The sequence below is a fragment of the Anas acuta genome, chromosome 11 (genome assembly GCF_963932015.1).
Source record: "Anas acuta chromosome 11, bAnaAcu1.1, whole genome shotgun sequence".
Lineage (NCBI taxonomy): Eukaryota > Metazoa > Chordata > Aves > Anseriformes > Anatidae > Anas > Anas acuta.
This window is the reverse complement of record NC_088989.1, coordinates 9,869,425-9,883,266: the sequence shown is the minus strand read 5'-3', so window position 1 is coordinate 9,883,266 and position 13,842 is coordinate 9,869,425. Positions and strand designations below refer to the sequence as shown.

The following is a 13,842-nucleotide window of genomic DNA, read 5'->3' as shown; positions in this document are numbered from 1 at the left end:
GTAACGTTGCAGTGATGGGACTCAGCTGGCCGCTGGAGCTGTCAGGAGCAGATCACGGTCTGTCTTGGGTCCCGTCCTTCCCCGCAGCTCGGCCGTGCAGGAGGGCAGTGGTGCCTGGCGCCGTGCGGGTGGGGAAGCTGGCTGTGTTCAGGAGTTTGTGCTGATGGAACGAGCTTCCTGGCTGAATTGCATGTAGTGCTATAAATAGGGCGGGTATATTTGACATCTTAACCCCGCTGTAATCTTTCTGTAAATTACTATGTAGAAGTAGCAGTTCCAGCTTAAGATTTCTGCCAATTCCGAAATGATTTTTGTTTCAAAGTCTCTTCCCGAAGCTCTTCTGTCCCACACTGGGTTGCACTCTGTGACCTCCCTGCTCTCAGCGTGGAGTCACCGTAAACCAGAGCACAGCCAGATCCCCTCTCTGGCCCTGGCTCCTGGAGAACTTTTGCTCTCCAAATCCCTCTGTTGCTTACCATGGCCATCCCCGTATTTCACATGAGGAGTTTCTGGGCTCTGATTTCTGTAAAGAAGCGCCAGCCTCTGAGAACAGCTGGCCAAGCAAATGCAGGAGAATATGCTCCTGACAGAGCTCCATGAGGGCTCTGTGCTCAGCTGCAAGTCCTTCAGACAGGAATTGGAGGTGCAGGATCAAGGCTTGGAGATGCTCCTGTAGCTGCCGGCCCAGACCTTGTCAGAAATGACCTCCTTCCTGGAGCTGGTGTAGGGTTTTGGGTGGCTTGGGGTTAATGGCCTTGAAACAACTCTTCCTAACACTTTCAGCTTTAATCCCAACATTTTTTATATCAGGCTTACCCCCTGGAAGTGCTGGAGAGAGCAGTTCTGCTTGTGAATCACCTAACAGTGAATTTTCATATGGGGAGGGTTCAGTAACTCTTCTGGCACCATCTGCTGCCCTCCCCACACCGGAGCCGTGAGCTCTTCTCGCTTGTCCCATGCTGTCTCCTACCTCTTAGCATTGCCAAAAATTGTGTGTGCCGGGGAGCTGAAGTGCAAAAGCAGTTCCCGGGCTTCTGAATCCCGCAGTCAATGTGTTGATCCCCATTTGCATGCTGTTCGACTTCCTGCATACAGATTGCAGTCCATTACTGATTGATTCTGCCCGACAGAATGGTGAAACAGGCGTGCGGCGGAATTAATTGTACCGGAGCGATGCGTGCCGCTGTGGGAAACAGGAGCAGCAACCAGGGGCTCTGTTTATTCACCAGCTCTTTTTGGGTAATTTAGCATTTTGAGAGAAATTGCTGAAATGAGACTGCAGAAATGCTGAAGGACCTAGGGAGACTAAGCTGTTCGTGAATTTATATCCTTAGCTTAGCCGAGGTGCATCTTGGCTTCATGTCAGCCTGCCACTGTTAAGAGAGATTTAAGGCAAAGATCCCAAGGACTTTTTGCTTTCGTCCTGCGTGTCCGTGCAGCTTTCTCCTGGCTGCAGGTGAGGTGCATTTCTCCTGCATGTCTGTGATTTCTGGGGGGCTGCTTTCACAGTAACGAGTGGCACTGACTCTCTTAGCGTTTGTTTCTTGATCCAGACTTTTCCTTTCTTTTGAGGATACCTAACCAGAAAAAGTTCTTGTTGTGACAGCCTACAGAGGAGCGTGTGCAATTAAAAAACATCCCTGGGTACCTCCTACCCGCTTGTGCTCTCGGCAGTGCGGACGAAGCTTGAGTTGGCAAGAGGGCAGGCAGGTCCCCCAGGGACACCGCGTGCCGGGCTCCTTCTTGGAGCCAGCATCCTGGTGCCAGAGCTCCTGGCCGTGCTCTGCTTCCAGTGACACTGTGATCATGCAGAGCTGCTGAACGAGGAGCAGCAGGGCAAGCAGCTGCCCTGCACACGCCGTTCTCCTTCCCTGCACCCCCACGAAAGCAGCTCCCCGCGGCCCCAGGGATGGGGAGCAGGGGCGGCGCGTGCCGGCAGGGCGGCTGTGGCAGCAGCTGCCCTGGAGCAGATGAAAGAGCTGTTTTAGCCCGTCGGGCTTCCTCCAGGCCTGGGACAGTCAAGTCTCTGTCCTCGTAGTGCCCGAGTCACCGCGGCCCCTGCCTTCTCAGCACAACCCATCTGCCAGCGGGGTGAAAGCCCGTGTCAGGAACCGCAGCGAGGAGCTGGGCAGGCTCCTGGAGGGGTGCTGACAGGCACGCTTTCTTGCTCGCTGCACGTTAAACTGCTCCTGTGTGCTGCAGTGACAGTGCTAAGTTCTGGATACTTGAACCTCGTAGATGTGTGGTCTCTCCATGGCACACAGAGGCCTTGCAGGTGACTTGTGTTTTGCTGCAGTACTGATGTCTGGATGCGGCATGGCAAAGCTTTCCTTAACAGCCCAGGAAAGACCCCTGTTCCATAACTCTTGTTCCATAATTAGGATTTCCTGCACTGTGGAGAGCTGTCTCTGAATAAAGGTTGTAAAGAGTGGAAAACGTAGGCGAGCTGATGGCTGTGTTGCAGGCTTATGTTATTTTGAGTCAACCATTCAAATCCATCCCCAGCATCCTCCCATCACAGACCATCTATCACAACAGCCCTTGCAGTGGATTAATGAATGCCAAGCTCATTAGCTACAGACAAATAACATCCAAATAACATTTACCTTCCAGATAATGACGATGGTGGGCTTCCCGCTGGGGGATCTTGTACGCTGGCATTCTGCTCGTGCGGCCCCAAGAAACGTGGAGGTTTCTGGTTAAGTAGCAGTGGGGTTTGGGGTTGTGCTGCTGATGGAAGGTTTGCATCGCTGTCTGGTGCAGGTGGTTAGCAGCAACGTGTGAGCCCCGGGATGCTGCTGCGCTGGGCAAAGCTGTTGCAGGAGAATTACCCACTTGTGGTTCTGAGGTTGCCTCCTCTTCCTTTGCCTCTGTTGCCTCCTGAAGTTTTGGAAGCCGTTGGGTATGCGTCTGATTACCTCCCTCCTGGTGCTGTCAACACAGCGTAATCCGAATGGGTGCTGCGGTAATTATCACAGCACTGTGTTCTCTGGGGACTGATGGATCGGCCAAACACAACCGACACCTGGCCATCCAGCTCCGGGACTGCAGTTCCACTCATGGTGGAACTTACCCCAAAATGCAGCGTGCTTCTTTTGAGCAGGTAGAAATCACGTGCACGGAGTGATTTGATTCACGAGGGAAATGATTTCAGCTGGTAGAAACACACAAAGCATCCTTGTTACTCCACTGTATAACAAAGAATACATCTTAAAAAGCTTTTTTTGCTACAGAGAAAGCCTTAAACTTTCAGTGCTTATGAAGCTGTTATCTCTGCAGCAGGCACTGTCCTCTGTGATACCACTTTACTTGCGGGTAAGACTGAGGTAGAACTAATAATGTACAATTCAGTCCTGATTTCCTTATCACCTCGTGACCTGTAGGTCTATAGATCTGTCTTGTGTTTGTCTTCAGGCTGGTCTTGTGTATATGCCTGAAACATGTTGTCCTTTTGGCCTGCTTGGGGCAGAAGGCTGGAAAGCTGAGGTAGAAGAATTGTTCTTTTGGGATCTTCAAGGCAAGAAAAAAGTGTTACAGGACTTGTCTTCTAAGGGAGCAAAACAATTTGTTTGAAATGAAGGTTCATTGTGTACATGTGTTAATTCCCTTTGTTTTTTTGTGGGATGTAAAGGTCACTTTGTCTCTATCTAAACTACGAGAAAATCAATAGTCTGATCAATTTCTAAAGTAGCTTTAGTCAAAATGACTACCGTGGTGTGGCCTGGCCTTTGATGTGTGAAGGTGTCCCAAAAAGCTGCTAGAAAAGTCAATGCGGAGCATCGCTGCAAATAACCTGACCGAATTTGCAGGGGAATTTTCTGCCCCATTCACTGTGTCCACAGGGCTTTTTCCCTGCCGAGTGCCCAGCACGGCTTCCTCCTGGCGTTCCCACTGAAAGAATAGATCACTGGGAGCAACAAAAGCGGTCGCACGGTTCGCTTGAGCAGTCATGCATAAACGCAGGCGGATTTTTCTGCCGTGAACACCAATGGGTAGCCTTCCCTGCCACCAGCTTTCCATAGGCTGCGTGTCGCTGCGACGAGGAGCGATGCTGAGGATCCGTGCGGGAGGACAGCGTCCCTGGCAGGCACCAGCTGCTGGCGTTCCCCGTGGCTGGGCTGGGGCGTTCACAGCAGTAAGTCTGTTTCTTGCTTTGAAAATACCGAGTTCAGGGCTGATAAAAAGCCACGTGTCTCACTGTTGCCTCAGAGATGTTTTATTGTGAGAGGTGGAAGGGGCACAGCCCTTTGTGCTGCCCCCCCCGGCCAGCACCCAAGGCTCAGCCGTGGTCCTGCCAGCACCCAGGGTGTAAGCGCCCTGCCTCGTGCTCCGTTCCAGCTTGGAGGCACGTTGGGCATGCAGCACAACACGAGGGCGGTCGCTAAGTGGGAATGCTGCTCGGAGGTGGAAATTCAATGGGCATCTGTTCATTTAATAAATGGGGATGGGAAAAACAGAAGGGTTTGCATGTCTGTTTTCTCCTGGAACAGCAGCAGCAAGGGTGCTAAGTCCTCGTGGCGTGGAGGTCGGGGAGGGCGTTGGCTGACATCCACAAAGGCTTAATGCTTTTTGTGCCGTGATCTCGAATAGCTCGTGTCTCTGGGGAGATTTATGAGGGGTAGTTACCGCTTCTGAGAGATACAGAGGGTTGTGCTAATTATCAGAGAGAGCGGCTGGGAAGAGCCAGGTGAGAACAACGGCAGCAGGTGACTGCGTTTGTGTAATGTGCTTCTGAAGGTGTTTGACTTGGAGCCGTACAATGGTTTAAATAATTGATCTGTGCCAACATCAACAGCGTGCCTCATGATTATGTAAAGGGCAAAAATAAGGCTGCCTCTGAAATCATGGGTTACTGGGGATGTGTCAAAAAGGGAAATATTCCTGGGGGTGTCCTCAGCAAGTATTAGTGCTGCACTCTGTGCTGTTCAGGACTTTGTCAGTTTTCTGGAAATAAATCTAAAGCCGCTGCTAGTGTTGGTTCAGTAGAGAAGCAGACAATGCTGATGGTGAATTCAGAACTGTGGCTGGAAACGACAGGTCTGTGGGTATTTTCTCGCTCGAAGATCCTGAGTAGTATGTAAGTGTTAGGCGAACGGGGACCGGGTGGTGAAATTCTCCTTAGAGCTTTTGCAGAAATGCTTACATGGTGTCTAAGAAAGACATGTGCTCCTTACGCTCAGCTAATTGACTGTTAGCTCACTGATACAATCTTTGCAGACTGTGATTTCTGTAGCTCCTCCGTTATGCTGCAGAACAGGTTTAGTGAAATAACATCCATTTGATACAGGCAAGCAGAGGCTTCGGCGCGCCGGCGATGCTGCGCGCTCCCCGGCTGTGTTTCACCAGAGCTGTGGCTCTGGAGAAGACGGCAGGGGGTGGAGGTGACAATCACACTGGTGTTCTGAAGAGAGGGAAAAAAAAAAAAAAAAAGTCCCAAGTTATTCAAGAGCCAAAGAAAGGTGCTTTATAGGGAGGGACCTGGTGGGGCTCGTCTGGTGGTTGCCAAAACCTCCTGAGAGGTGACTTGCTTAAAGCGCGTGCGTAACTGACTCCGAGGAACTTTAATCCAGCAGAGAAGAAATTAATGGCTCGTGGCAGAAGGCAAACAAATGAGAAATTAGGCTGGCCTCGTTGCCAGAAAGAATGATGGAGCTGTTGGAGCACGCTGCTAGGAAGGCGGTGACCTTATGGGTGTTGTGGGGGTGCAGGTGGTACAGCTGAATGGTGTGCGCCTCGTGCGGAGTGGTCTTAACCTTGAATGACACAGCCCAGACCGGTCCTGTAGCAGTGATTTCTGTTCTGTGCTTCAGAATAACCTCAAGGCTAACACAGCAGGGTTCCTCATCCCTGTTTCTTAACTCCCAAACCTTGTGTCCCAGCACTTTATGCAGTGGGACTGGTACATCCTGCACGTGAAGAGCCTAACTCGAGGTTTGCCCTTCAGCATCCTGAGGATAAAATCCTCTTGATGTTCCTCATGGAATTTCTGTTAGGCTGATCTCCCTACCTAACCTATCTGGTGGTGCTTGCTTTACTGACTGCAAATTTTCTACGAAAGTACAGTTCTTATTAAGCATTTGGTATGCAAACCACCATCTGCATCGAGGAGCACTGTTAAATTCCAGCTGCACGTAAGCCATTTGAGATACTTTCTTTCATTAATCTCCTCTGTTGAATGTCAAAAATCTCATATAAGTAAATCTGATAAACGTCGTAGTTTAGTCTACGATTCTTTCATAATAACTTGTGATTGTTTACAGGCTGAAAACTAGTTTATAGTTTGTCAAAGGCGGTTAAGTCATTGAGTTCATGTTGTCTGATCCTTTGGGAAATGCAAGCCAGTGGATTTCCCTGAATTTAAGCTGACCATCGAAACTGAGAGTGAATGTTAATAAAGAGCAGAGGTGTGTGTGTGGTGGGGGACTTGCTGTACCAAGTGCATTTTAAGACACCTCTGAGAAAAGAGGTTTAAAAACCAGACCTTGGTCTGTCCATTCCAGGAACCACAATTAGCCAATTATTAACTTTGTTCCGAATGGGTTAACTAATGTGGCACTTGCTCTGTTTGGCCTCTGACTGCCTGTATAATAGCCAAGATCAGCAATCTCCGTCCTGCGCCGGACTGCAGGCTGCTAATTAACACGTTGGTTTCATATTGCTGCTGCCCATGTTTGCACTGAAGAACTCTGGATTTTTGGGGCCATACATGTGGGTGGGAATATCCAGATCATACTGGGACTCTGGTCACTCATGTGCAATGCCCTGCTCTCTGTTTTTTTTTTCCCCAGACATCTGATCAGGCTTGCAGCAGTGCCTCTTTGCAGGATCTTTAACCAAAAGGTCAAAATAAGCTTGGGGCTCCGTGTCCCACCCCACCACTGCCTGCTGTGTGTCTCAGCGCACATACACATCCCTCCCTCAATTAACCACACGTAGGAGATGCTGGTTTCCCTTAAAGGAAGCTGCTGCCTGTAGGCTGGGAGCTGGTGGTTCCCCATGGGGTGGAAATACCCCTTCACCTGGGCTCAGAGGGGAGGCTGGCTGGATGATGCCGTGGCAGCCGAAGACCTGGGTGTGCTGTGGAGCTCAGGCCTGACCCACGGGGTTTTTTTGGCACTTATCCTGTGCTCCCACCGCCCCTCGGTGTGCTGGGGCTGGCCTGGAAACCCCCCGCGGGGAGGCCATGGCTGGGAGTGGGAGGCGATGAAATGCGGATATTTACCCCAGCTGTCAGCGTGTGTTTGGAGAAGATGCCTTTGTTTTAGTAAACGGGGTTTGTTCTAAAGGTATTGGTGGGTTTGTGCCTGCTTTTCTTTTAGTTTCGCTGTCTCAGCCCTGCCTTGGCTACTCCCTTCCCGTACTCGCCAAAAGCAACTGAAAAAGAGGTATTGGAGCAGCCCATCTCGTTGTTCGCGTGCAATCTAGCAACCTTTGGTGCTGGAAGTTGGACTCTGTCTGCTGCTCTGTCTGGTAACAGTAGCCCCTGTTGTTTCCTCGCGCTGCTTTTGAAAAATACTGTTTTGGTTTCTCTGGGAGAGAGATGGTTGGCCCATAAATGTATGCCAACCCACCTAATTATTCTTTTCGAAAATCCTTCATTGGGTCTTTTCTGTTAAATAGTTCAAAAAAAAAAAAAAAAAAATCCCACCTCTCCCTTGCCCCTGGAAACAGCAGCGTCCTTGTTCTGCTGAGCTCACTGCTGGCCATACTGATCAGTGCCATTTCCTTTGTCTTCGTTTATTTTAGAATTAAGCTATAAGCTGTTTAAGACTGGGCTATTTTTGTTCTGTACTTGTGCAGGGTCTGTTACATGAGGATCCTAAATGCTAAAGTAACTGCTCTTCTTAAAGGCAGAAGTACTGTGCACGTCAGGAGCGGGATGGGCATTGCTCTGAAAGCGAAGTGCTGTGTTTTTGCTCCGATAAAATGTTTTGGCAAGCCCATCCCTGGTCAGAGGAATGCCTAGGTCAGGGCCAGAACCATGGCCATCTTCCGCCCCCGAGCTGGATTGGCTTTTGTCAGCCAGATGCCTTCTGATCTCCACCTTCTCCCTCCGTCCCTCTTCTGACAGTAGCCATGTGCTCAGCAGGGGCTCTGCAGCCCTGTTTGCTTTAGCTGGGGAGATGTTTGCCTTTCCTGCAGAACTGCAGCTGCCGGGGAAACCTGGGGCGGCTGTGTTGATTTATTAGGGCACAGTGTGCCTCAGGAATGCCTCTGCTAAGGAGCTGGGAGTGATGGAAGGGATCCTGCCCGGAGCGGCGTGAAGCCTTCTCGTTTCTCTTTACACAGACTCGAAGCAGGAATTCCCCAAAGCAAGGTAAGAAAAATGGCTCACTCAGCTGACGGCTTCAGGGAGCTCCTGTTAGGCTGCCCTGGTGCAGAGTCAGGGAGGTGGATGATAGCTGGAATTTTAGGAGTGCAATTTTTAAGTGATTTTTTTTTTGGTGGGAGATGACACCGAATTGCCCGAGCGGAGGGTTTGTGTGCTTTTGGTTTGTGTTAAGAGCTGGCATTCCGGAGTTACTGACTAGGGCTTTTTTCTGGGACTTGGCTGTGGGCCATCTGAATGTTTTGCACTTGAAAGAAGAAAGTTTCAACCTCTTTGGGTTCGCAGACTTCTAAACGTTTTCTATTAGAGATATGGCAATGGATTTGCTTTTTTTAATTACCTTTACAGACAACCGAAGTCTGCAAGCCACAAGTTTAAAAACCACTGAGGCAAGTGCATATTCTGTAGCGAGTTCATTGGAATACCCTTTCCTCTCCGTAATTTGTCCCACAAATTTGTCCCATTTGTCCTGCATGCACCCCATATTTTCCTTTCTTGTCTGGCATATGCGCTGTATGTGTCTGAACTTTTTCTTTCTTCTGTGATTTTTGGTGGCTGCTACCCCAGCTGATCTGAAAGCAAGACTGCGGAAACTGTTGGGTGTTTGCACAGGGCAGCGTGGGCAGCCGGTCGCTTTGTGTCGATCCAGTATTTGGTAGCTGCAGAGTAGGCTGTGTTTATGGGGCATCAGCGCTGGGAAGGAATTTCCTTTCCTAGCTGAGGTAGAAAGAGTGTCCACGTCCAGCTTTCTTCCTTTGCTTTAGCATTCCTTGAGGTTGTTTCCTATTTTACAAATGCATCTTTTGAGAACTGCCAGGAAAATGTCTCTCTTAAATGGAAATGGAAATTTCTGAGCTCACAGGGATGAAAACCTTTGGGTCTGTGCTCACTGAGTGAAAAGAGGATTACCAACCAGCCATTCTTCAGCGTGCAAAGCGGTGGAGCAAAGTCTGCAGAGACTCTCCGAAAGTTATTGGCTTTCCTCAGGAAGGGAGCTTGTGAATAGAATTAAATGAGCTCGGTCCCATCCTTCTCGGCTTCCCTTCTGCAAGTGGAGAGAGCAGTGTAAGTTTTAATTCAGTAGACACTTGAATAAAATGGGAAACTTTTTGAAGTAGGTGTCATGGAAACAGGTCTAGAGCCAGAATTCCTGTGTTCCCGGAGATAAGAGAACTAATGGTTTTGTGGCTGCATTTCGGCCTGACAGAGAGCAGGGTGAGGAGAGGCAACACTGCTTTTTCCAGAACTATTTGAAGAGTCCCGAAATGAGGGTGGTTTGCTGGAGCAGATGCAGATGGCACCTTTTCACTGGGGACTGAAAAACCTGCCAAGGTGTAAACTGCATCTTAATTGAAAGATGTGAGAGGAGGCCTGCACTTCTCTCCTTCCTAATTACCGCAGCTCAGCTGCTGCTGTCTCTTAGGCTTACACATCTGAAAGGTGACAATGACAATGTCTTGAATGGCAAAGCAATAGTACGGAGGCTCCCCGTCTTAAAAAAAAAAAAAAAAAATGTATTCTGGAACAAAGAAGTTATTCAACCAATAGCCAAGATTATCCTCATGAAAAATCTTCCTGGAAACTGCTCTTCATGAAAGCAGTGCAATTTTTGTAGGTGTTGGTGGCTTGTCTCCTGAGTGACTACAGGTAAAGCAGCAGCCAGCTTCACCCTTTCACCCACCGATGGCACAGGGAATGTCCACCCCAGCAGTGGGACTTCCATTTCTGCTCTTGCTGCATCTCTGTGCTGGGTTGTCCTGGTACCTGCTACCTCTTCAAGAAGCTGGAAGACTCCGCTCCCTGGTGTTGTAGCAGAAATCTCTGCTAACGTTTTTCACAGCTGTTCCTTTCAGTGCCAAGGCCAGAAACCAGACTCTCAGATGCTCATCGATCATGGCACTTAAAATGGGACAAGGTGGTTAGTTTGGGTAAGAGCTCCTCTTAGAGAAACAGGGATTTCAGGGGGTGATGATAGTGCTGTAGCTCTGATCACATTGCAACAGTGAAGAAAGAGGCAGCAGCAGCTCCCAGTCAGGTTGTGGAGGGCAGTTTGGGACTCGGTGTTTCTTGCTGAAATGTCTCCTAGCTCGTGGTCTCTGGTGGCAGTTTTGCTGGTTAGCTATTAACTTGTTCAATCTCCCCTCGCGCATGGCCCTACCCTGTTCCACTGTGTTCCAGTAAAGCTGGTTTAAGAAACAGCTTTGTTAAAGTTTCTCTTCCTGCCTCTCCTCTCGTCCTGTCAATCTCAGGAGAACATGCTGGCACTGGTGCCTTTGCAGGATCATTTTTAGGGCCCTTTTGGCTCTGACCCTTTCCCTTTGAGCAGCCCTTGGGGAGCCCCATCCTGGGGCGGGACAGGCTCTGGTGGGATTGCTGTCTGCTGGGAAAACAGCAGGGGAAAGGCAAAACAGCGCTGAAAACCCTGCTTTTTTTAGCTGAGAGAATGTCCTTCTTCAAACACAGCTCTTCCTGCTCGTGCCTGTACATAGCCCCTTCCTGCTCACCAGCAGTGTTTTCTCTCGCTGCCTCGGGGCGGCATTCAGGTTAGTGCAGATCGGAAGGAGCGACTTTATTAAGAGATTCCTCTGCGGTGGTATTTACCCAGTTTCTGCAGAGGACTCTTTTTTTTCAGTACTTGGCTACCTGCTTCTGTTTCCCCTTGCGAGACGTTTGTTAGAGCGTGCTGCTTGCAACTGTACTGGAGCCTACAGCTCTTCCATTCCCCCTCGCAATTGCCAGCTCCCTAACCAGCCTTTTCACAAACAGGGAATAAAAGTTGAAGCGAGGGGATGCCTGCCCGTTTGTATCAGCCTGGGAAATGGTAGATTTTTCTCTTGAGGCCTTTGCCTCAGGCATCTTGCCAGAAGGCATCTAGACTCTATTCACTTCCAACATATGCAGTCCCCAAGCCAGAAATGTGCAGAAAGCTCGTGAACTGATCAGCTGAAGGCCAGACAGTGTGACCTGGTGCCTCCGAAAGTCGATGAATTGCAGAGCTGTGACTTCTGGATGCTTGGGAAGTGCGTGCAGACTGTGGCACCCGCTGCATGGTGTGAACCTCAAGAACCTCAGGAAGATCAACTCAGAGATGGACCTAATCTGTACTTACTGTCGGAAATTATCCCAAAATCTGAGTCGGAAGAATTAGAATGTGCCTAAATGTTTTGGCTAACACAAAGAAGTAATTACTTTCTTCGCAGACCCTGTGTATGGGTTTCTTTTCTTCAGACCGCGAGGAATTCAAAGCAAACTTTAGTTTGGAGCTAAAAGGCGTGTTTTTAGCGAAGGCGCTGCGAGCAGCATTGGGATGGGCTCCCAAAAGAACAGAGATGGGTACGGCTCGGGTTCTTGTGCCTGCGTGCATAGCAGGCAGTCCCGTACCAGCCCTGGTTCAGTCTTCTACAAGTGACCTCTGTCCCTGGCCGGGAACATAAAGAGCCTCAGTGAGCTTTGGCTGAACTGGGCTTTTGCCTGTCTGCTGCGGGGAGAGAGTAACCTCAGTGTTCCTGCCTCCCTCCCCCTGGCTGCTCGCTTGATTTAGCTGCCAGAAAAAGACATCTGAAAAGTATACATTGCTCTCCTGTGTCCTAACTTCTGTAAAGTACGGGTTATGGTTGGTTCCCGTGTACGGTGCTCAGTAATTTTACAGAAGAGCAAACGGCACCGCTACAGCTATCTACACAACGCTCGGTACAGTGAGGTCTTAGTTTGTGCCAGGACTCCTGAGTGCTATTCTGGGCGTTATTAAGGGGATTATATTACATAGAGAGCTCAGATGGCTCTGAGCCGCACTCAGGGTGTTAACTGTTTCTATTAAGCTTTGCATTTAGAGATCTTGTGGCAGAGGAGGGCGATGCTGGACGTGTAGGCGTTCCTGCAGCTCAATAATCTGTGTGTTGTATGGCCAGGGAGGGTTTTCATTTGCTTTGCACAAGGGGTAACCAGACTTCCAGAACTTGCTAACTTCTGGATGCTCCGTGTGTTAATCTTCTCAGTGTGCTGGCTGTGCAGCTGCAGGTGCTATGGAAGAGATGCTTTCTGGTGCAGATGTGTAAGGTGCAACAGAATCCTTACAACATGCCGTAAATGTCTCAAAAGGGATAAAGCAAGCCATATGTAGCATGTTATCTGGCAGAGCCTGTGCCTGCTGTGCACTGAGCACCCATCTCTGTGGGAAACAAATGGATGGGGGGAAGTATCCCCTGTGCCACGCAGTAGTTCATACTCAAGCTGATGGTCCAAGGGGTTGAGTTTATGAACATCCCTTCCTTAGAAAGCCAGCAGCTGATGTCTTTACCTTGCAGAGGCTTCGCTCTCCAAAGATGTGCCCCTAGCACAAGGCAGGCACGCAATGGCCTTGGTGCTCCTGTGCTGTCCCAGCTGCTTTCTTGTCTGGGACTGCTGACCCTGGGATCTGGGTGTGTTTCCTGCTGGTGCCGTGTGTTAGAATGCACGGGGAAAACCATGCTGGTGGAACCCATCAAAATAAACAAGAGTGGGTGTCGGTGGTGGTCGGAGCAGCTCGGATCAGACATGGTTATTGGGTTAGATATGGTAGTGACAGGGAGAAGGGGGCTCGGAAGGGGCTGCAGTGGGAATCAGTACCCAAAATGAATATTGCATGAGTGGTGCATGGATGGGTAAATACTGTCCTTCAAATCAGATCCTGTTCCTGAGCCCTTCTCTGGGATTTCCCTGTCATGCAGACCGGTGTCCAGCACCAGACCAGGCACTGTGCTGCGGGCAAGCTCCCACCCAGCTGCTGGGCAGAGCCGTGCTCACACTGGGCTCTTACTGGGAGCCACCGGGCACCATGGCTGTTGCCGTGGGACCCCCTGGCAGGCAGGATGGCTTCCGTGAAAGACAGCAGCAGGCCCAGGGTCCGCGGGCAGGATGCGGCTCCCCGGGGAGCAGGGCCGGGCCATGATTCACCACAGCTGGCTGCAGCTCGGCCTCCTCCGCTCCCCCTGCCCCGGGTGCCAGGGAGTGACAGCTCGCGGGCAGGCGGCCAAGCTCTGAAAGGAGGAGTGTGTGAGGCCTTCAGCTTTCTCATGCTTTATCAGGCTGCAAAGAATAGCTCGATATTCAGCCGGCGTTGGTGCGGGTCAGGAGAATGGAAATGCGAACTTAACTCCTGACACGCCGGGGGACGGCTGAGGCCCTGGCCTGACCAGAGGAGCGAGGGCTGCTCCCCAGGGCTTCTGTGTGGCGTGAAAGGACACAAACGCCTTACAAGCTGTGCCTTGGCTCTCCTCACACCCCAGCTTGCCCAGACCCCAGGGGCTGGCATTGAGGGGGACGTGGCGGCTGGGGGAGCGGGATGGGGACAGTCCTGGGGATGATGGAGCCAGCAGCGAGGCAGCCACCGGCTCTGTGGAGTGCTGCCCGCCAGCGCGGAGGGAGTTAAGCGCTGCCGGCGGCTGGGGGTGAGCCCACCTCGGGGTGCCGAGCTCCAGCTCCATTCCCACGGCCAGGACGGGGCCGGCAGGGGGGGACCCTGCCAGTGGCGGAGG

The 13,842-nt window shown here is 50.7% G+C and overlaps 1 protein-coding gene across 4 annotated transcripts in view; it reads left to right on the top strand.

Moving 5' to 3' along the window:
• The window catches only part of PLXNB1 (plexin B1), a 74,576-nt gene that overhangs the window by 3,962 nt on the left and 56,772 nt on the right, over positions 1-13,842 (top strand). Inside the window, exon 1 of one of the 4 annotated variants that reach the window (XM_068694280.1) lies at positions 4,111-4,135. The exons of 2 other annotated variants lie outside the window; for them this stretch is intronic. The gene's annotated coding sequence lies outside the window, so the exon portion shown is untranslated. Of the gene's footprint in view, positions 1-4,110; positions 4,136-8,031; positions 8,318-13,842 lie in introns of those variants that run through there. One more of the 4 variants, XM_068694279.1, reaches the window with a different exon arrangement.